This window comes from Schistocerca nitens, chromosome 1 (assembly GCF_023898315.1).
Source record: "Schistocerca nitens isolate TAMUIC-IGC-003100 chromosome 1, iqSchNite1.1, whole genome shotgun sequence".
Lineage (NCBI taxonomy): Eukaryota > Metazoa > Arthropoda > Insecta > Orthoptera > Acrididae > Schistocerca > Schistocerca nitens.
Window position 1 is genome coordinate 252925756 of NC_064614.1, and position 22219 is coordinate 252947974.

Genomic DNA, 22219 nt, shown 5'->3' on the forward strand with positions numbered 1-22219 from the left:
ACATAACAATCGTATACAACCGTTCGCTCGACGAATGATCCGTACCCAAAGACTGGAAAGTTGCACAGGTCACACCAATATTCAAGAAAGGTAGTAGGAGTAATCCACTAAATTACGGGCCCATATCGTTAACGTCGATATGCTGCAGGATTTAGAACATATGTTGTGTTCGAACATTATGAATTACCTCGAAAGAAACGGTCTGTTGACACAGTCAACATGGGTTTAGAAAACATCGTTCCTGTGAAACCCAACCAGCTCTTTATTCACATGAAGTGCTGAATGCTACTGACAAGGGATTTCAGGTCTATTTCGTATTTCTGGAAGGCTTTTGACACAGTACCACACAAGCGGCTCGTAGTGAAATTGCGTGCTTATGGAATACCGTCTCAGTTATGTGACTGGATCTGTGATTTCCTGTCAGAGAGGTCACAGTTCGTTGTAATTGACGGAAAGTCATCGAGTAAAACAGAAGAGATTTCTGGCGTTCCCCAAGGTAGTGTTATAGGCCATTTGCTGTTCCGTATCTATATAAACGATTTGGGAGACAATTTGAGCAGCCGTCTTCGGTTGTTTGCAGATGACGCTGTCGTTTATCGACTAATAAAGTCATCAGAATATCAAAACAAACTACAAAACGATTTATAAGAAATATCGGAATGGTGCGAAAAGTGGCAGTTAACCTTAAATAACGAAAAGTTTGAGGTCATCCACATGAGTGCTAAAAGGAACGCGTTAAACGTTGAATACACGATAAATCAGTCTAATCTAAATGCCGTAAATTCAACTAAATACCTAGGTATTAGAATTACGAACAACTTAAATTGGAAGGAACACACAAAAATTGTTGAGGGGAAGGGTAACCAAAGACTGCGTTTCATTGGCAGGACACTTAGAAAATGTAACAGACCTACTAAGGAGACTGCCTACACTACGCTTGTCCGTCCTCTTTTAGAATACTGTCGCGCGGTGTGGGATCCTTAACAGATAGGAGTGACTGAGTCGGAAAGGCAGCACGTTTTGTATTATGGCGAAATATGGGAGAGAGTGTCACAGAAATGATACAGGATTTGGGATGGACATCATTAAAAGAAAGGCGTTTTTCGTTGCGACGGAATCTTCTCACGAAATTCCAATCACCAACTTTCTCTTCCGAATGCGAAAATATTTTGTTGACACCGACTTACATAGGGAGGAACGATCACGAGGATAACATAAGGGAAATCAGAGCTCGTACGGAAAGATATAGGTGTTCATTCTTTCCGCGTGCTATACGAGATTGGCATAATAGAGAATTGTGAACGTGGTTCGATGAACCCTCTGCCAGGCACTTAAATGTGATTTGCAGAGCATCCATGCAGATATAGAAGCTGGTCTTACATTTCAGCAAAATAATATCCGCCCGTACACTGCTAGAATTTCTGCTGCGTGTCTTCGTGCTTTTTTGTGATTTTGACGATCTAACGTGGCAGTTGGACAGAATGTGACACGATATCCCTCAAGACGACATCCGAGAACTGTCAACCAATGCCAAGCTGAATAAATGCTTGTATGAGGGTTAGAGGTGGACGCACGCGTTATTGAATTGCTCAACTTGTGAAGCTCTTTATACTGAACAAACCACCCAATTTTCCTGACATTGGAATCATTTGTTTTTCTACACAAGTACATCACATCTGCCGATTCAGTATCATTCTAATAATTCCCTCGGAGTGCGTCATTTTTTTTTTAGAGTGTATATAAACTACTATAATGATCAAGAATTTCTCTTTGAAGAGGCACACTTTCTCCTTTCAGGCGTGTCTGTTTATAGTCACAGAGAGAGTCATAGATAAATAAACGATATCATTTCTTTCTGGCACATTTTCGACAATTTTAGCTGGTATCTCTAGTACCTATGAAATACTGCAATACTACAGGAATGTGTCGCAGGAATAACATTTCTAACTGTTATTATTTGCAGATCACTGTTCAAGGAAAAGCGATCAATGCTCCAATTGGCTCAGTCGGTACACGTGAGAGAACCTGAAACTGCTCACAGCTTTTTATGACGTCGTTCGGTGAACATGCAGCAAATGTTTATTGCGACTACTTTAACCCGGCACGTGCGAATGAGGAACTGCGCACGTTTAGGAAATCCGCATCCTCAAGGAGAAGTGATGGTTGCGCAAGGAGCAAAAGCAGAAGTCCGCTAAAGAAACCAGAACCGAATTCGTAATATGCTGAAGAAAAATACTGTGCGCTATTTTCATAAGTTTGTACTTGTTTTAAATTGTTGGGTTTCCACAATTAACTTAATGTTCGACCAGAAATTATAAATGTTGTGTAGCACCAAGAGTGGTGCAAGTCTTTTGATTTGAGGCCATGTGCATTTCAGTTTCAGTGTTTATCTAATCAAGCAGCTTCTCATTTTTCCTCAGCAGACTGAGCCGACCCTACTCCAGACTTTCCCACCTTACAGTAACCCATGACCGTCACGGTAATCGAACGTAGGATCACTACGTCATACACCAGAACACTTGACTCATGATGATGGAAACTATATTTTATTTCCATAGGTGAAAGTTCAGCCTGCTAAATTCTGAAATGGAAGACGAAGTATCGTTTGGAGTTGGTCCTTTCGCTAATGGAAGAAGTACTAAGGGTTCCACTCGAATTACGTAGCGATTCTGGTTCTAAAAGCATGAATTAACATTCGAAAAGGCAATGTGCTAATACGTAACGCCAAATATTTTGTATTGTACCGGTCACTGCCAAAATCTTTAAATAGCTCTTGCTGCTATGACTGTGAGTCTCTGTCGTCCTGACGTCTGATGATCCTACCTTACAAAACAATTTGCAAACGCTTTTTTTTTCGGTTTCATATTGCCAGTTCAACCAAAATACTGCATTCTTACAACCAGATGTAAGTTCGGCTGAGACTTTGCAGATCATGCACTGATTGTTTACTATTGTTGAATCACCTGCCCAATCAGCAAAGGGGGGACTTGACTGTCATTGACTGTTGATTGTCATTGTTCACAACTTCTCTTTCCATTTCTCTTTTCCCGATATTGCTTAATTCTTGGAAACAAACATTTACCCTTTACATAATTTACGTTTACTTTTACTATTAAGTGATCAGTTGTAGACATTTGTAGATAAAAGTTCGTTTTGTGTTGTTTGTTACTGTTGATGATTCTTCGTCTGAAATAGCGGGAAGTCATAGGGAACTAGATTTCTTCTTCTGAATTAACACAAAACGCAAACAATTCTTCATGAATTTACAACAACAAGCAGTCGTTTCCGACAGTAATCAAAACCCTCACTGCTGAAATGCGAATGCCAACAGCAAACACAACGTGATTCGATATGTTCAAGAACGACTCGTCGGCAGTATTGCTAAACCAACCTTCTTTCCGGAAGGCAAATTTCTGAACTGAGAGTCACCTAAGGTAGTTCCTGGTAGATATTTAGATTATTTTTCAGCAATTAAAGCAGCGCAATATCTAAGTTAAGCCAAAAAAGAATAATAAAATTGCAGCATTTTCAAAGATTTCGATAGATATAGTAGCTTGTCATAAGAAAATCGAGTCTGATTACGAAAAGATGATTTAATTTTCGAATTCTGCACCTATGACTTAGCAAAGAACACCATTCAGATTCTTCATTTTGTGACCAGTGTTACCTGACTGTAGGAAGTGAGGCAGAGGAGTGCAAACTCACACAGCACAAACTCACACATAAAATAACAAACATTTTCAAAAGACAAGGTATAAACACATCATTCAAAACAGACAATTCAATCCAAAGGCACAATCCAAAAATAACGAAAAACACAGATATCTATCAAAAAGCAGGAATATACCAACTACAGTGCATCACATGTGATGGAAGATATATAGGACAAACCAGCAGAGCATTTGACATACGGTACAAAGAACATATCAGAGCATGGAAATATGGAACGAGCCACTCAAGTTTTGCAGAACATTTGAGAGAAAATAACCACAAACCTACTACAAGAGAAAATTATATGAAAATAATTAGAATAAATAATGAAAGATATCTCCTAACATTACAAGAAAATTATCATATACACAAAACAAAGGCTGAAAAGAAACAACTACTAAATTACTAAGTAAATATGACTAACAGTTCACCAATTCACTGATTCCTCTGATTGATCATATAACAGACAGAAATCCCAACAAATGATTACACATCTGATTCCCCCCCCCCCCCCACACACACACACCCACATATATACACACACACATTCACAAAACAGCTGAATGCAGAAAACTGAGAATGTTGGTAACACTTAGAAAAACTAATGAAACTCTGTATTAAAAAGATTGCAGTTACAGTGATGTGTAACGTAAACAGTGAACTGTAAGATGTCGGCCTGGTTGCCAGATGAGAGAAAGCACTTTGCTTAGATGCAATGAATTAGAAGTTACCTGTAAGTACCTTTCCATTTCATAAAAAAACGTTAAGGAACTGTTTTTAAATCTATAACTTAGATGTGAAACCATAACCTATGTGTAAAAATAGACAAATCATGTATTATTTCAGGACAGCCACTGAAGATTCCTTGTAAAAAGGCGAAACGCGTCTGGGTGCATACATAAAAATGAAAATTTCGATATGCAGCATGCAAAAAAGGCATTTTCTTTGAAACAACTGCAACAGTTTTTGTTTGGTGGAGAAGCGTTCGCTACAAAATATCGTCAAACATAAACTGCACTGCTTAGAGGACTAGGTCTGTAGGCCCAACAGATCTGAATGCAATTGTCACACCCGTCTGGCAAGTAGCATTTACCCTCGGCCGAGTTGCGTAAATCTCACTCAAAGGTTTCGTCGAACCAGAGAGCTCGCTGTAAAAACTGTGTACTAAGTCCCGCACAACAATCTTCATAAACATTTGGGTCACTACTACTAGCCTCGCTGCAAGCGTTCATTTGTCGGATAAACGAAAGTTTATCTTTTAGTGGCCATGGGTGTGTTGAGGCAGTTTGCACCGGATGGATGACGCTACTCCAGCTTCGTAACAGAGAAGACTTACTGTGGTGACCAGCAGTCGAATTCTTATCACTCGGAACGATGGAGAAATATACAGGGTGTCCAGAAAAGAATGTGCCTGTTTCAGAGGTATATTATAACAGTTTAATTTAGAACGTTTACAACAAACGATGCATGAAACTGAAGGCAAAGTAAACTAGTTTTTCTTACAAATGTTCCATGCGTACACCTTCAGCTACACAGCCCACATGCAGCCTAAAATCCAATTCTCCCCACAAGCTGCTTGACATGTGCGGAGTAACGGAAGTAATAGCCTCTACAGTTCGGGGTCTCAACTCTGGCAAATCATTAGGTAGTGGCGGAACGTAGACATGATCTCTTATAAAGGAAAAAAAAAGTCGCATGGCCCGAGATCAGGTGACCGTGTAGACCAGCGGAAAATAGCTCTGTTAAGCTGACCATGAAGACCATCCAGTAGTTAGAGACTTCGACGTTGAAGCACTCTTCTACAAAGAAAAGCCAGTGGGAGGAAGTCCATTTTGCCGCACAATAAAATTTTCAGGCTCACCTTCTAATTGGGGAAAGCGCAATTCTTGGAACATATCCAGATAACTTATGAATGGTGGGCTCCATGTGGTTCCCAAGTTGTGAGGGACCGTAAACCATAAAAACTGCTTATTTGGTAATATCCAATATCCCATCCCCGTTACGGTAGCTTCAGCGGAAAATTATGGGTATTTAATTTCCTACTCAAATAAAATAGTATCTCATCACCGAACATGTCTCATCAGTGAACACCACATGGTCAAGAAAGTTGTCTCCCCGATTCAACACTCCACGTGCAAAGCCATAACGTACACAATACTCATCTGGATTTAAGGCTTGTACAAACTGTAGCCAGTATGGATGCATGTGTTTTCTTAAAAGACTCCACACTGACGTCTTTCGCAAGTTCAATACTTGCTTTCCTAACACACGTCTTAGGACTTCGAAGGTAAGATGCTCTGACACGGTCAACATCCTTAACAGACACTTTGGATTGTCCCTTGCTTTTCCCTTTACAGGAACATCCTGTCGTTTCGAACTGATTATACCGTCGACATATGTTTCTATCAGATGGGGGCTCACAGTTAAACTTTAAACGAAACGCTTGTTGAACTGAAATTACAGATTTACTCTTAGCAAACTGCAGAGCGCAAACCGTTTTACGCTCAGGAACCACCATTTTTCCTACGTGGCGCAGCAACCGGGAAATAACAAAGCAGTATTCGCGCATTCGGTTATCTGAAATTGAGTTTCTCTTAAATTATGACCTTTTACCAACGGCCTACAGCGCTTAAAGGGCCCTCACACGTTCAATAACTCTGTCAAACCGTCAATATATTGACTGTTTGAGGGTGTGTATTGTCTTATTGTCCACACTAAAAATATTGACGAACGTTACTGATGGCCTTCAAAATATTCTCAATATTGTCAATACAGACTGAACGCGTGAGTTCAAGTATTAACGGTGTGAGAATAATCTCTATTCACATACCGACAGAGCTCTCTGAACCAGACACAGACGTTAGAACGCACTGTTTACGTTTTCAGTTCGCCTCTGTGCATACCACAACTCAGATTCAATTTTTCAAAGTAGTATTTTAGTACAAAAGAATTTTAATAGGCTGACCAGCGGAGGATTCTCCACTACACTGCTCACTTTATTAATTTGAAAAAGATATATAAGTCGATGAATTACATGGTAATTTGGAAAAACGCCTATACTTCGAAAAATAGGTCACAGACCTGCAGTAAGTAGTAAGAGGCCTGTGATGCGTACCAGTTTCACCAAATTGTCATAAGCCGTGAAAGATATTTTGCATATTAATTCCCTGAAAATATAGGCAGATGAAAACTTTCGCGTCCGTGCCTCTGATTTCAGTCAGTAAATTAACTTGTGATCTGTCCTTTTTTTCAACCACTTACAGAAGATTTTTCCGTTTTTTGTTGTTTTCTGTTGCTTGCAAGTTAGATGATATGTTTGCAGCACTCTCTTTGTTTTTGGGGTGTTATCATCTTAAACTTGTAAAATCGCGTTGTCAACTGACAATTTTTGTCAGTGTTATTGATGGTGTGAGGTCGCTTAAATATATCGAATGTTTAACAAACTAGTATTGTCAATTAATATCGAACATGTGTAGGCTCCTTAACAGTTTATCATTATTATATATTATTACTCAAGTCAACATACCTTTTTTTTCAACGCATACTAGTCGTACAGGGATGAATGAGGTATCGTTTAAAAGATTTTTTAACAGGATTCTGACATTGAATTCCAATTTTGCGCTATAACTTACCGCTTATGGATGCACCTATATTTACGAAAATAACTTATTCCTCACGAATATGAGACTCTCTCTTTATATTATCTTACTACAAATACAATTTTACTTGTTTCAAAGTGCTTATTAACTGAATAATTTTTATACAGTATTGTCATAGACAATAATCGTGACTACTGCGCTAGTGCATTATCTCTTCTGTCCGAGATGACTTTTCTAAACGAATATACTTTCCGAAACAACGGACATATTTTTTATCGCCGCCTTGAGTTGCGGTTTACCTATTGTTACTATGGCCTAACGTGCTTACTTTAATTGAAAATATTGGTCCAGTTACAGTTACACGTCATGTGGCATTACTAACAGTCCCTCGTCCCCGCCCATCGTACAAGCCGGGACAAACACTGGTACAAACCAGGACAAACATTCCAATGCAAAACATATTTTCGGGCACATGGAAGTGTACATAAAACGATGTATTATGAATTCATAAGTGTTATTTCACGTCGTTCGGTTCATTTTTAAAGACGTTTACTCTTCATTCTCGTAACTAACCTTATCCCAGCGACTACACGTATTCCAAATGCTGTCGTTATTTGAAACTATAAAGGTTCGAAAGTTTCCCACTGGGACTCTGGTTTTCATATAACTGGGAAAGCAGATGCTGTTTCTGAAGTAGCTCCTTTTTTGGTAACTTCACTGCGTTAAACGTAGGTTGAATACCCACTAATAGCTTGTAACAGTTTAACGATAGTCAATTATTGATGCAATCTATAGCTGCTGTTTCACTTTATTAACCCTGCTGTTCTGTTCACTTTTACTTGACATATATACTGTTCGGGTCAATATGACCCGACATATCAAAATGCTTTAGAAACATAAATTTTGGTACAGTTTTAGCTATCGACATTGTTGTTCTATTCCAGTACCTTGTTAGTAATAATAATAATAATAATAATAATAATAATAATGGTAATAATAATAATAATAACAATGCATACAACTTTATTGAGGGATATTTTTCATTTAAATATGCACATAAATTTGAAACAACAGACAGTTTCCATTACAGGCATTCAACTTAGAAAGCACTACAGTTTTTCCATACTTCTATTCTTATTGTTGACAGTTTAGACGTAAGTATTGACATTTTCTAACAACAGACAGTTGTCATTACAGATATTCATCTTAGAGCACACTACAGTACAGAACACACTACAGTTTTTTTATTACATTCCAACATAGAAAGCACTACAACTTTAGAATCCTCTCTTCTTACTGATTGTAGTTTAGGCACAAGTATTCACATAAATTTGAAACAACAGAATTTTCAATACAATCATCTTATAAAATACTACAGTTCTTTTCTTACTGCTTGCACTGTGGACACAAGTAGGTTACATGTTTCTTGCAAATATGTTTACTACATTTTCCACACACCATGTTTGTTTTATTGTCATTACTTGATGGACAGAACTTACAGCGTGCACGTTTTGTAGATTTTCTTGTTGTTACCGATTCTGACACACCACCCACATCATTCGGGTTTTGGATGCTTGTGACCATTCTCAAAGAATCTTCTGTTCTTGGGAAATGCGTTCTTGATGCAATATGTTCTTTTATCAGTGACTTTCCAAGTTCCTCCAAGAATATTCTCCTTCTAGTCAATTTGCTTGCATTCCAATTAGGGTCAACCGAAATCCACAAAACGTATGCATTATAAGCAGAAACATCAAGAATATTGTAGAAAACTATCATTGGCCACCTATTACTTTTTCGTTTGCATGTATATGTACCTAATAACTGATCAAGCGTGTCTACAGCACCTTTGGTTGAATTATAGTCCAAAATCATTTTTGGCTTCTTATCAGCCCTGTCACTGATTTCCGCATCATGGTGGAGAGTGCTCATAAGTACAACATTCTTGTGTCTCTTAGGAATATAATTAACCACAGTAGTGTCATTTGTGAAGTAAAATGAAGAGCTGTGTACCTCCTTGTTGGTCATTTTGTGTGGAAGCTCCGGCTTATTTTTCCGTATAGTTCCCAACATAGTCAATTTCCTTTTCAGAAGCAGCTGCCCCAAATTGTACGACGTAAAAAAGTTGTCACACGTGATATTCTGACCACGTAACTCAGAAGTGAGATCAGATACCACCCTCATTCCCTGATTTCTTTCTGGTGCCGCTCCACTCACCTTTCCTGTATAAATTTGGGCTTTCAGTACGTATGAAGTTTTGCTGTCACACATGGTCCATATTTTGATCCCATATTTTGCCGGTTTACTTGGGATATACTGCTTGAATGGACAGCGACCTCTAAATGCTACTAACTGCTCGTCAACAGTAACATTTTCTCCTGGATTATACAGTTTAGGAAGGACCTCTACCCACTTCTCCCAAATACTACGAATTGCGGCAAGTTTGTCAGTACGTCGTCTTTCCTCTCTAGTAGATTTCTTGTCAAATCGCAGGACACGTGATATCTTACAGAATGTTTCATGAGACATGGTTGCTCGAAATATGTTTCGCCCAGTATCTTTATCCCACAAACTTTTTGTAGACTCCCCATGAGATCGATATACACCCGCTAGGAGTAAGAGTCCTAAGTATGCATGGAAAACAGAACCATCAATATCTGTCCACTGTTCACCATAAACTCGCTGCCCTTCAATATTTGTCATCTCTATTATTTCATTTTGAAGCGCTGTGTGAAATACTGCTTCAAATGAACATTTTACATCAGATATTCTGCTGACTGCATACCTGGTAACTCCTGGGGTACTCTTGATGATGTTCGAAGCTGGTAGGCGACCATGTTGTGCTGGTGGATGCAACTGCCATTCTATATTCCCATTTTTAGAAAGAAAAGTCTCTACACTATTTTGTATGGGCTGTGGACTGTCGTAACTGTCATCGGAACACTCGCTTTCAGATGCATTGCTGATGTGATCTTCAAACTCAGAAAGTGATCCTTCATCTGGTGAGGCATTTACTATTTCTTCCAACTCACGATCATTCAATGGTCTCATCGCCATGGTGTCACAAGTCAAACTGGGCAGAAACAAAGCATTCCAATTATTGAGAACTGCCAATTATTATTTCCTGGGGAAAGCAACAAACAAGCCCATTGTTGTGAACGCATGGAGCTTTAGGTGATTGTTGAGAGTAAGTTGGAATGATGCAGTCACTATTCCCACACAACACAACAAAAATAATTTTCGCCATTTCCAGATTTTAGAAATAAATACGAGTTACACTAAACATATTTGTGTCGGGTCATTATGACCCGAACATTACATATGCAACTATTACAGTTGAAGCCCAAACTTCTTAAACTTTTTTAAAACCTTTTAAAACACATGCTGCTCATCCATTTTCAGACAAAGTCACAAAGTTTCATAAATATATATTGGTATTTACATAATGTAAAATAACGTTCATATTCGTTTCGGGTCATATAGACCCGAACAGAACAGCAGGGTTAATGTACACCATCGCTCCACATCCCTGAAGACTCTTCTTCATGACAGGACCTGTCGAATGTTGTTGTTGTTGTTGTGGTCTTCAGTCCTGAGACTGGTTTGATGCAGCTCTCCATGCTACTCTATCCTGTGCAAGTTTCTTCATCTCCCGGTACCTACTGCAACCTACATCCTTCTGAATCTGCTTAGTGTATTCTTCTCTCGGTCTCCCTCTACGAGCTTTACCCTCCACGCTGCCCTCCAATGCTAAATTTGTGATCCCATGATGCCTCAAAACATGTCCTACCATCCGGTCCCTTTTTTTTGTCAAGTTGTGCCACAAATTCCTCTTCTCCCCAATTCTATTCAATACCTCCTCATTAGTTAGGTGATATACCCATCCAATCTTCTGTAGCACCACATTTCGAAAGCTTCTATTCTCTTCTTGTCCAAACTATTTATCGTCCATGTTTCACTTCCATACATGACTACACTCCATACAAATACTTTCAGAAACGACTTCCTGACACTTAAATCTATAGTCGATGTTAACAAATTTCTCTTCTACAGAAACGCTTTCCTTCCCATTGCCAGTCTATATTTTATATCCTCTCTACTTCGACCATCATCAGTTATTTACTCCCTAAATAGCAAAACTCCTCTACTACTATTAAGTGTCTCATTTCCTAATCTAATTCCCTCAGCATCACCCGATTTAATTTGACTACATTCCATTATCCTCGTTTTGCTTTTGTTGATGTTCATCTTATATCCTCCTTTCAAGACACTGTCCATTCCGTTCAACTGCTCTTCCAAGTCCTTTGCTGTCTCTGACAGAATTACAATGTCATCGGCGAACCTCAAAGTTTTAATTTCTTCTCCATGAATTTTAATACCTACTCCGAATTTTTCTTTTGTTTCCTTTACTGCTTGCTCAATATACAGATTGAATAACATCAGGGAGAGGCTACAACCCTGTCTCACTCCCTTCCCAACCACTGCTTCCCTTTCATGCCCCTCCACTCTTATAACTGCCATCTGGTTTCTGTACAAATTGTAAATAGCCTTTCGCTCCCTGTATTTTACCCCTGCCACCTTCAGAATTTGAAAGAGAGTATTCCAGTTAACATTGTCAAAAGCTTTCTCTAAGTCTACAAATGCTAGAAACGTAGGTTTGCCTTTTCTTAATCTTTCTTCTAAGATAAGTCGTAAGGTTAGTATTGCCTCACGTGTTCCAACATTTCTACGGAATCCAAACTGATCTTCCCCGAGGTCCGATTCTACCAGTTTTTCCATTCGTCTGTAAAGGATACGCGTTAGTATTTTGCAGCTGTGACTTATTAAACTGATAGTTCGGTAATTTTCACATCTGTCACCACCTGCTTTCTTTGGGACTGGAATTATTCTATTCTTCTTGAAGTCTGAGGGTATTTCGCCTGTCTCATACATCTTGCTCACCAGATGGTAGAGTTTTGTCATGACTGGCTCTCCCAAGGCTGTCAGTGGTTATAATGGAATGTTGTCTACTCCAGTGGCCTTGTTTCGACTCAGGTCTTTCAGTGCTCTGTCAAACTCTTCACGCAGTATCTTATCTCCCATTTCGTCTTCATCTACATCCGCTTCCATTTCCATAATATTGTCCTCAAGTACATCGCCCTTGTATAAACCCTCTATATACTCCTTCCACCTTTCTGCCTTCCCTTCTTTGCTTAGAACTGGGTTTCCATCTGAGCTCTTGATATTCATACAAGTGGTTCTCTTCTCTCTAAAGGTCTCTTTAATTTTCCTGTAGGCAGTATCTATCTTACCCCTCGTGAGATAAGCCTCTACATCCTTACATTTGTCTTCTAGCCATCCCTGCTTAGCCATTTTGCACTTCCTGTCGATCTCATTTTTGAGACGTTTGTATTCCTTTTTGCCTGCTTCATTTACTTCATTTTTATATTTTCTCGTTTCATCAATTAAATTCAATATTTCTTCTGTTACCCAAGGATTTCTATTAGCCCCCGTCTTTTTACCTACTTGATCGTCTGCTGCCTTCACTACTTCATCCCTCAGAGCTACCCATTCTTCTTCTTCTACTGTATTTCTTTCCCCCATTCCTGTCAATTGTTCCCTTATGCTCTCCCTGAAACTCAGTACAACCTCTGGTTTAGTCAGTTTATCCAGGTCCCATCTCCTTAAATTAGCACCATTTTGTAGTTTCTTCACTTTTAATCTACAGTTCATAACCAATAGATTGTGGTCAGAGTCCACATCTGCCCCTGGAAATGTCTTACAATTTAAGATCTGGTTCCTGAATCTCTGTCTTACCATTATATAATCTATCTGATACCTTTTAGTATCTCCAGGATTCTTCCATGTATACAACCTTCTTTTATGATTCTTGAACCAAGTGTTAGCTATGATTAAGTTATGCTCTGTGCAAAATTCTACCAGACGGCTTCCTCTTTCATTTCTTCCCCCCAATCCATATTCACCTACTATGTTTCCTTCTCTCCCTTTTCCTACTCTCGAATTCCAGTCACCCATGACTATTAAATTTCCGTCTCCCTTCACTACCTGAATAATTTCTTTTATCTCATCATACGTTTCATCTATTTCTTCGTCATCTGCAGAACTAGTTGGCATATAAACTTGTACTACTGTAGTAGGTGAGGGCTTTGTGTCTATCTTGGCCTCAATAATGCGTTCACTATGCTGTTTGTAGTAGCTTACCCGCACTCCTATTTTTTTTATTCATTATTAAACCTACTCCTCGTTACCCCTATTTGATTTTGTATTTATAACCCTGTATTCACCTGACCAAAAGTCTTGTTCCTCCTGCCACCGAACTTCACTAATTCCCACTATATCTAACTTTAACCTATCCATTTCCCTTTTTAAATTTTGTAACCTACCTGCCCGATTAAGGGATCTGACATTCCACGCTCCGATCCGTAGAACACCAGTTTTCTTTCTCCTGATGACGACGTCCTCTTGAGTAGTCCCCCCCGGAGATCCGAATGGGGGACTATTTTACCTCCGAAATATTTTACCCAAGAGGACGTCATCATTATTTAATCATACAGTAAAGCTGCATGCCCTCGGGAAAAATTACGGCTGTGGTTTCCCCTTGCTTTCAGCCGTTCGCAGTACCAGCACAGCAAGGCCGTTTTGGTTAATGTTACAAGGCCAGATCAGTCAATCATCCAGACTGTTGTCCCTGCAAGTACTGAAAAGGCTGCTGCCCCTCTTCAGGAACCACACGTTTGTCTGGCCTCTGAACAGATACCCCTCTGTTGTGGTTGCACCTACGGTACGGCCATCTGTATCGCTGAGGCACGCAAGCCTCCCCATCAACGGCAAGGTCATGGTTCATGGGAGGGGGGGGGGGAACCTGTTAAACACAATGAATAATTAAATTAATAACGAATGAATAATTGAATAACTAGTAGTTCCCAGTACGAACGAGCGACATATTGCATGGCTATACCGCTGCACTGGATAATGGAGTACACCTGAAACCGGTTATGAAATCGAATAAATCTCAAGCGGAATTTGATTTTCCTCCCAAAAATTGCAGCTTCTGTTGAAGATGGAATTGTTGCACGGGAGGTACTTCAAGATATTGTCTAAGAAAACATCGCCGGCCATAGTGACCGAGCGGTTCTAGGCGCTATAGTCTGGAAGCGCGCCACCGCTACGGTCGCAGGTTCGAATCTTGCCTCGGGCATGGATGAGTGTGATGTCCTTAGGTTAGTTAGGTTTAAGTAGTTCTACGTTCTAGGGCACTGATGACCTCAGAAGTTAAGTCCCGTAGTGCTCAGAGCCATTTGAACCATTTCTAAGAAAAAAGCGCGATGTTATAACTAAATACGTTCTGTTGTATTTAAAGAAAGAGGAATAACAAGTCATCTACATTTTGGAGCCGATGAGATATTTCTTCCGCTAAAGATCGTTTAAAATTTGCGTCTGTCTTAACAGTCAAATGGTTCAAATGGCTCTGAGCACTATGGGACATAACTGGTGAGGTCATCAGTCCCCTCTAACTTATAACTACTTAAACCTAACTAACTTAAGGACATCACACACATCCCTGCCCGAGGCACGATTCGAACCTGCGACCGTAGCGGTCGCGCGGCTCCAAACTGTAGCGCCTAGAACCGCTCGGCCACTCCGGCCGGCCTTAACAGTCAGAGACTGTAGTTAGCGCCCCTGTCATGGAGGGATTCGCGGAGAGCTGTGAGGTTATTCATGAGCGTGGGGCTGCCAGCATCTGGATGCCCATTAGCGCCAATTAGTAATGTGCATTTTCTCACACTAATAGCTGCTAAAGCCGCCATTATAGTACTGTGCGAATGACTATGTGACCTCGTCCATTTGCGTCTGTTATCAGCTAGTCATAATTATAAACCGCAGCACAAAACTACTTTACTGGAAGGGTGTTCAGAAGATAGGAAATCACAAGGTGATAATTCACTCCTTTAAAAACGCTCTAAAACCTTCAATTCTATCACCATGAACCACATTCACCTCCGCGGTAATGACAGTGCACGCCGTCATCTCGCCATTGGAGCAATTAATCACTGACCGATTCATTTTATAAATCGATATCTTACTGATAACGTTGCCTAAGAAAACCAGCAGAATCTTTCGAAGACGTATTCTGATTACCCAGTAAATGTTTACGATTTGCTCAATATAATTGCTACGCCAATACTGTATTTACAAACGAAGAAATTCCGACAATTATACAATCATTAAATACATTATCTACGGGTATAACTACACTGTCTGACTAAAAATGTGAACCAGCCGGAAGGGGAGGAGGAAACGAAATGAAACTTCACGGGTTGAGGAGGTATGTATTACAAAATTGAGTCAAATTTATAAAGAACTTGGCAGTACGATTCACTTATCAGCATGACGTTGTATCCCCTCTGGCCTGGATATATGCACTGATTCGGTTGGGAAGGGTGTCAGAAAGACGTTGTATCCTCTCCTGAGGCAAGCTGGCTAACAGCTGTTGGTCCTTGATATCCTGGGTAGTGGCACTGGGAAGAAGTCGAGCTGGTGCCAAGCATGTGCTTTGGGGATCACTTCTGGGTACCTTGCTAGCCACAGGAGTACGTCAATATCGCGCAGACGGCTCGTAGAGACACCGTGCCAAATGCGGACGACAAATGTCCTGCGGAAAAACATGAGGATGCAAGACGTCCGTGACGTTCCGTTGTGCCGTCAGATTTCCCTCAACCACCGCCTTAGTTAACTGAAGACATACCCAGTGGCTGCCCACACCATGACGTCAGGGGTAACACCGCTGTGCCTCTCCAAAACATTGGAAGCTCATGACCTCTCCTAAGGTCGCCAACTTAATCATCGATGATGGTCATTCAGTGTACTGCAGATCCGCGACTCATACCAGAACACAATGCGACGCCATTCTATATCTACATCTACATCTACATAGATACTCCGCAATCCACCATACAGTGCGTGGCGGAGGGTACCTCGTACCACAACTAGCATCTTCTCTCCCTGTTCCACTCCCAAACAGAACGAGGGAAAAATGACTGCCTATATGCCTCTGTACGAGCCCTAATCTCTCTTATCTTATCCTTGTAGTCTTTCCGCGCAATATAAGTTGACGGCAGTAAAATTGTACTGCAGTCAGCCTCAAATGCTGGTTCTCTAAATTTCCTCAGTAGCGATTCACGAAAAGAACGCCTCCTTTCCTCTAGAGACTCCCACCCGTTTCTGAAGCATTCCCGTAACACTCGCGTGATGATCAAACCCACCAGTAACAAATCTAGCAGCCCGCCTCTGAATTGCTTCTATGTCCTCCCTCAATCCGACCTGATACGGATCCCAAACGCTCCAGCAGTACTCAAGAATAGGTCGTGTTAGTGTTTTATAAGCGGTCTCCTTTACAGATGAACCACATCTTCCCAAAATTCTACCAATGAACCGAAGACGACTATCCGCATTCCCCACAACTGCCATTACATGCTTGTCCCACTTCATATCGCTCTGCAGTGTTACGCCCAAATATTTAATCGAAGTGACTGTGTCAAGCACTACACTACTAATGGGGTATTCAAACATTACAGGATTCTTTTTCCTATTCATCTGCATTAATTTACATTTATCTATATTGAGAGTTAGCTGCCATTCTTTACACCAATCACAAATTCTGTCCAAGTCATCTTGTATCCTCCTACAGTCACTCAACGACACCTGCCCGTACACCACAGCATCATCAGCAAACAGCATTCTTCCCCCCCCCCCCCCCCCCCCCCAGTCCGCAGCTCGTGGTCGTGCGATAGCGTTCTCGCTTCCCGCGCCCGGTTTCGATTCCCGGCGGGGTAAGGGATTTTCTCTGCCTCGTGATGACTGGGTGTCGTGTGATGTCCTTAGGTTAGTTAGGTTTAAGTAGTTGTAAGTTCTAAGGGACTGATGACCATAGATCTTAAGTCCCATAGTGCTCAGAGCCAGCATTCTTCCCGATCACGGCACCATTCCAAACGCAGCCGTTTGTGTTATGGGTTAACAACAGCCTACCCATGGGACGGTAATTCCCTAGTCCGGCCACTGCTAGTCTCCTACCACTGGGCGGGATGACACAGAATGCTGGAGGGAGTCCATTGCTTGTACTCGTATGAGAGGCGCAAATTTGAATGGGTTATGAAGTGGTTGGTGCTCAATACGGCGATGCCCCTTTGTGGTCCGACGAGGGCGACCAGAGCAATGATGACGATTAGGCCTTATTTCACGTTCCAATGCAGCCCACCATTGGGACCTTGACACTGCGAAATGCCCTACATATCTGGATATTGTAGGATTTGATGAGCCGGCCAAATGGAGATCCACAATGAGGTCGCTTTCAAACTGCGTCAGTAGCTGATAACGATGTTCCACACGAGTATGCGACACCTCCGCGTCCTTCGCAGTGATTACTCAGCACCAGACACGGTTCACGCCCCTTACATGCACTACCTGGCATCGTAACACTAAACACGAACAACGCTTATGTACTCTGTTGGCTATTATACCTGTCAGAGAAATGCAACTCTAATCCTTTACGTATCCCCTATAACATACGGGATGTTCAAAAAGTCTCTCCGCAATGCTATATGATTGTTAGCCGCGCGTGCCGTATGCCGCAGTGAATATACCGACATCAACCTCTGCATATTCATTTTTACTTACAAATTTTCACATTAAATGTTGAAAGTGTCCCCCCCTGTTGTTGAATACACAATTCAGTTCGCCTAATCATGATCCCAAACATAAGCTGTAACATTTCTTCTATAACAGAAGCAGTGAAAGTGGAGATTGCAGTTTTCAATTCATCGACGGATTTTGGACGGTTTTTATAGACAGTTGCTTTCGCTGCACCCCAGAAGAAAAAGTCAGGCGGTGTTAGGTCAGGCGACCGTGGATGCCAAGTTCCTGTGAAATTATGTGATCACCAAAAACACCTGCAAGCAGTGGCACTGAAACGCGAGCTGTATGCGCGGTTGCACCATCTTGTTGAAAGTAAATGTTCAGTATCTCATTTAACACAAGTTCTCCTATGAATGTGTACGGAATATCACTGCAGTAACGTTGTGCGTTTATCGTTTCGTTGAAAAATATGGGACCCACAATCCGACGTCTCGAAACTGCAATCCAAACTCCTATTTTCACAGAATGAAGTGGTTCCTCATGAATACACAATGGATTTTCAGTACTCCACGTACGAGAATTTTGCGAGTGGATAAATGAAACCACGCTTCATCAGTGAAAAACGTTTCATTAAGAATATCCTTTCCATTTTGTTGAACGAAATTTTTGAACCGTTGACAATAATGCAGTCTCTTGCCATGATCAGTATTTTTCAGTTCTTGCATGACTACTACTTTGTATGGGAAAAGTTCTAATTTTTTTCTTACAGCTGTGTGGGCCATTCCGACACTAACATCGATTTGCTGGTCGAGTTTTCTTACTGACTTACTCCGGCTCTTGGACATTTTATCGGAAATATCGAGTAGTTTATCCTCAGACAAAACTCTAGGACGACCACTTCTCGGTGCATGTGTCACGGAACCCGTACTTCGAAATTGGTTAATCAAATCTTGCACAGTATTACGATGTGGAAGTGCTGTCTCCGGGAAAACTGAATTAAATGTTTGACGAACTGAAACTGTGTATTTACCGCCAGCTTTTAACACTTGTTCGACTAAAAACACACGTACTTGAATGGTTAGCATTTTAACAGCAACAAAAACGAAACAAACGAACAAAGGAACTAAACTTAAACGCTCACGTCAACACGTGACGACGCACACCAACGATACTACTGACGCTGGCTGAGATAAACGAAACAGTGGAATGTTGGGAGAGTCCACTTGAAGGGAAGTAACCCAGGCAGGCGAACAATCATACGGCACGCGCGGCTATCATACGGCACGGCGGAGAGACTTTTTGAACACTCCGTATAAGTGTACGACGTTATACTGACATCCATTTCTTCTGGTTACTGGTTACGTTTTTCTTGACAGCTAGTGTATTACATCACGGAGCCATCGCACTATACCTGTAGAACCCGGAGAAATTATGAAACAATAGTGATAACTAACCATCATCACACGAACTATGGCGGGTAAGGTGCGCGGAAACCATAAGCTCAACAAGAAAAAATATTATGTTCATTAATACTCAGATAAATATCAGTAGAAGATCATGTACCACTGAAAACAATAAGAAAAATATCTGTAAGATGCTTAATGCAGAACTGGCTAACGCAACATAATGAAACAAGCCATGGCTATAACAAACTAAAAATGATATTTGTAAAATCGCTTACAGATTTCTTTCTATCATCAAATGCATTCAGCGCTACTGGTTTCTGTTGATGTTGATTCCATTTGTCACAGGGATACCTGTAAACGGAAAATACCTCATATCAGGTAAAGCCAGTGGTGAGATGTGGATGGACTAGAGAATATAAAAAAGAATACAAACAAATCTACCATCACAGCTGTTTCGATACAAAAAATGGAATGAGCATGGTGACAGTAAAGGAAAAACTGAACATTTATGTGTGGATTGCGTTTTAAGCATCGCCATCGTAGAGAGTAATTGAGAAAGTTGCTTGCTCTAACTACAGTACAAGAACCAAATATGTTCTTTTCATAAAAAGGTACGAAGCTACTGTCAGTATGAGCTAAAAAGAATTGTTTTTTGTTTTTCTTTATGTATGTGATATGAACTTCAAATAATCAAGGAAACATAATAATCTAAGTTATCAACTGAAAAATAGATTACAGGATCAAGGACTGACGAAGAGACGACAAGAAATAGAAAGAATAATTCACTACAGGTGAAGACGTCTAGGGAATGAAGAAGTAGTGTTACGTCTATTTGTTTCCACTGTGTACACTATCGGAAATCCTGAAATTCAAAGACCGCGCTTCAGATAGGGTCAAAGCTTTTCTTATTTATTTTCGTAATAGTAATTAACCAATAATTTTCGTTGGACCTTCATTCGTCTTCAAACGTTGCTTATGGAGACATCCTTGAACTTTAATGTCATCAGCTTGTCGTTGTTTAAACTATGCTAACACTGAACTACTACAAAATTTGTGGAAGTTTTTATAAGGCAAGAAATTAACGAATAGTTTTATTACCTCAAATTTAAGTAACACAGCCAGGAGACCAATGCGTTCGGAACCCACTCAAGACAAACTGAAACGAAAGAGAAACACAGTCACTTAAGATATCAGGGAAAAGTTCCAGGAAACTTGATAAGCTAAAGCCGTACTAGAACGACTCTTCTCTTAGCTTAAGACAGTCAATAAACAGATGACACAGGCTGTTTGATATACTGAGTGACATGAGGATAGACACAAGAGTTCTGGAGGTTATTCCCACGACTAACAGAAGAGAGAAAAATAAAAGAGTATGGGCAAAACCCTACTATTTCTCGATGGTTTGAAAAATGCAATTTTTATACTTCATACCACTTAGCAACAAGTAAAGCAGTTATGAATCAGAAGATTGTTTTGAACCTGCTGGTGATGGTATGTCGTTGTCTTCATCCGGCCTTTGAACTGACTTATCTAGCCAGGTACATGGGGGCCCACAGTTTAACGAGGCTTCCGAACCTCTGTCAACTTATTTTTCACATCGACGAACGTTGCCAGTGGTAAAAGAATTGATAATTGACAGATAAAAATCCTATAACCGACGGGTGATCGAACCTGACACCATTTGGTTTGTTGTATGCCACTTTACCCGTGAACTACTTAGCAAGCACACTACACTGACACATGCCTATTTAAAGTAGTTTCTCCGTCTCTGACGGATGCTACTGCAAAAAACGGTAATAGCCGACATAAATTTAAATAGTGTAAATGATCGCGCAATCGAATGATGATCTAATCTCGTTATGTTACATCGAGGTGCCGATTGTATAAACATTTCTGGGTGAAGGTCAATTTCGGCCTTAGTTCAGAAATCGAACATTGCTCAGACTCTGCCCTATTGAATAACAATAAACTTGGATCCACCGAAGGAGGTTTAGTGTTGATTTAAATTAGCACAAAACCTGCTTTGCAACACCGCTAAAATCAGCTATTTGCACGATTATAGGGCTGCGACCTAAGTTACTGATCATACATCCTAGATACACAATACTTATTATCGGCCGGCCGCGGTGGTCTCGCGGTTCTAGGCGCGCAGTCCGGAACCGTGGGACTGCTACGGTCGCAGGTTCGAATCCTGCCTCGGGCATGGGTGTGTATGATGTCCTTAGGTTAGTTAGGTTTAAGTAGTTCTAAGTTCTAGGGGACTGACAACCTCAGCAGTTGAGTCCCATAGTGCTCAGAGCCATTTGAACCATTTTTGAACTTATTATCGAAGATGTATTGTAAAGATAAAAGGAAGCAGGAGAGTTGCGATCTTCAAACTTTTCCCCAGTCAGAACCGATTTCATGCTGGAAATGGATTCGGTTAGCATAAAGACACAATTGAAGGCAAGGAACTGATAAAAGTTACTACGGCCACAAAGAAAATGCGAGGAATTCACAGAACTAACAGGTAAATCGTGACCGGAAATGTTTGAAAATGTGTTATGTCAATGATAACAAGACAGTGACAAATATCTTATCCTAATGCAAGGAAACTTCCACATGCAAAAAGCCATCGCTGAAAACAAACTTCTGTACAGACTCCCTATTACACTTAATAAAAAAAGATAAGGTAAAAATCATCCCTCTTGCACATGCAACCACATTAAAATACATACCTTCCTCCCTCTCTCTCTCTCTCTCTCTCTTTCCCCCTTCGCCTTCTGGTCACACACACACACACACACACACAAATACCATTCCACACACACAAAATAAAAATAAAAATAAAAAACAAGTGATCAGTTCTTAGTGTTGTGAAGTGTGGACAACAAA

The 22219-nt window shown here is 40.6% G+C and overlaps 1 protein-coding gene across 1 annotated transcript in view; it reads right to left on the reverse strand.

Annotated features, from left to right (window-relative positions):
• The window catches only part of LOC126247407 (parathyroid hormone/parathyroid hormone-related peptide receptor-like), a 335703-nt gene extending 315245 nt beyond the window's left edge, over positions 1-20458 (reverse strand). Inside the window, exons 1-2 of the mRNA XM_049948476.1 lie at positions 20444-20458; positions 19621-19696 (exon numbers count right to left, since the gene is read on the reverse strand). The gene's annotated coding sequence lies outside the window, so the exon portion shown is untranslated. The remainder of the gene's footprint in view (positions 1-19620; positions 19697-20443) is intronic.
• Between the last annotated feature and the right edge of the window lie 1761 nt (positions 20459-22219).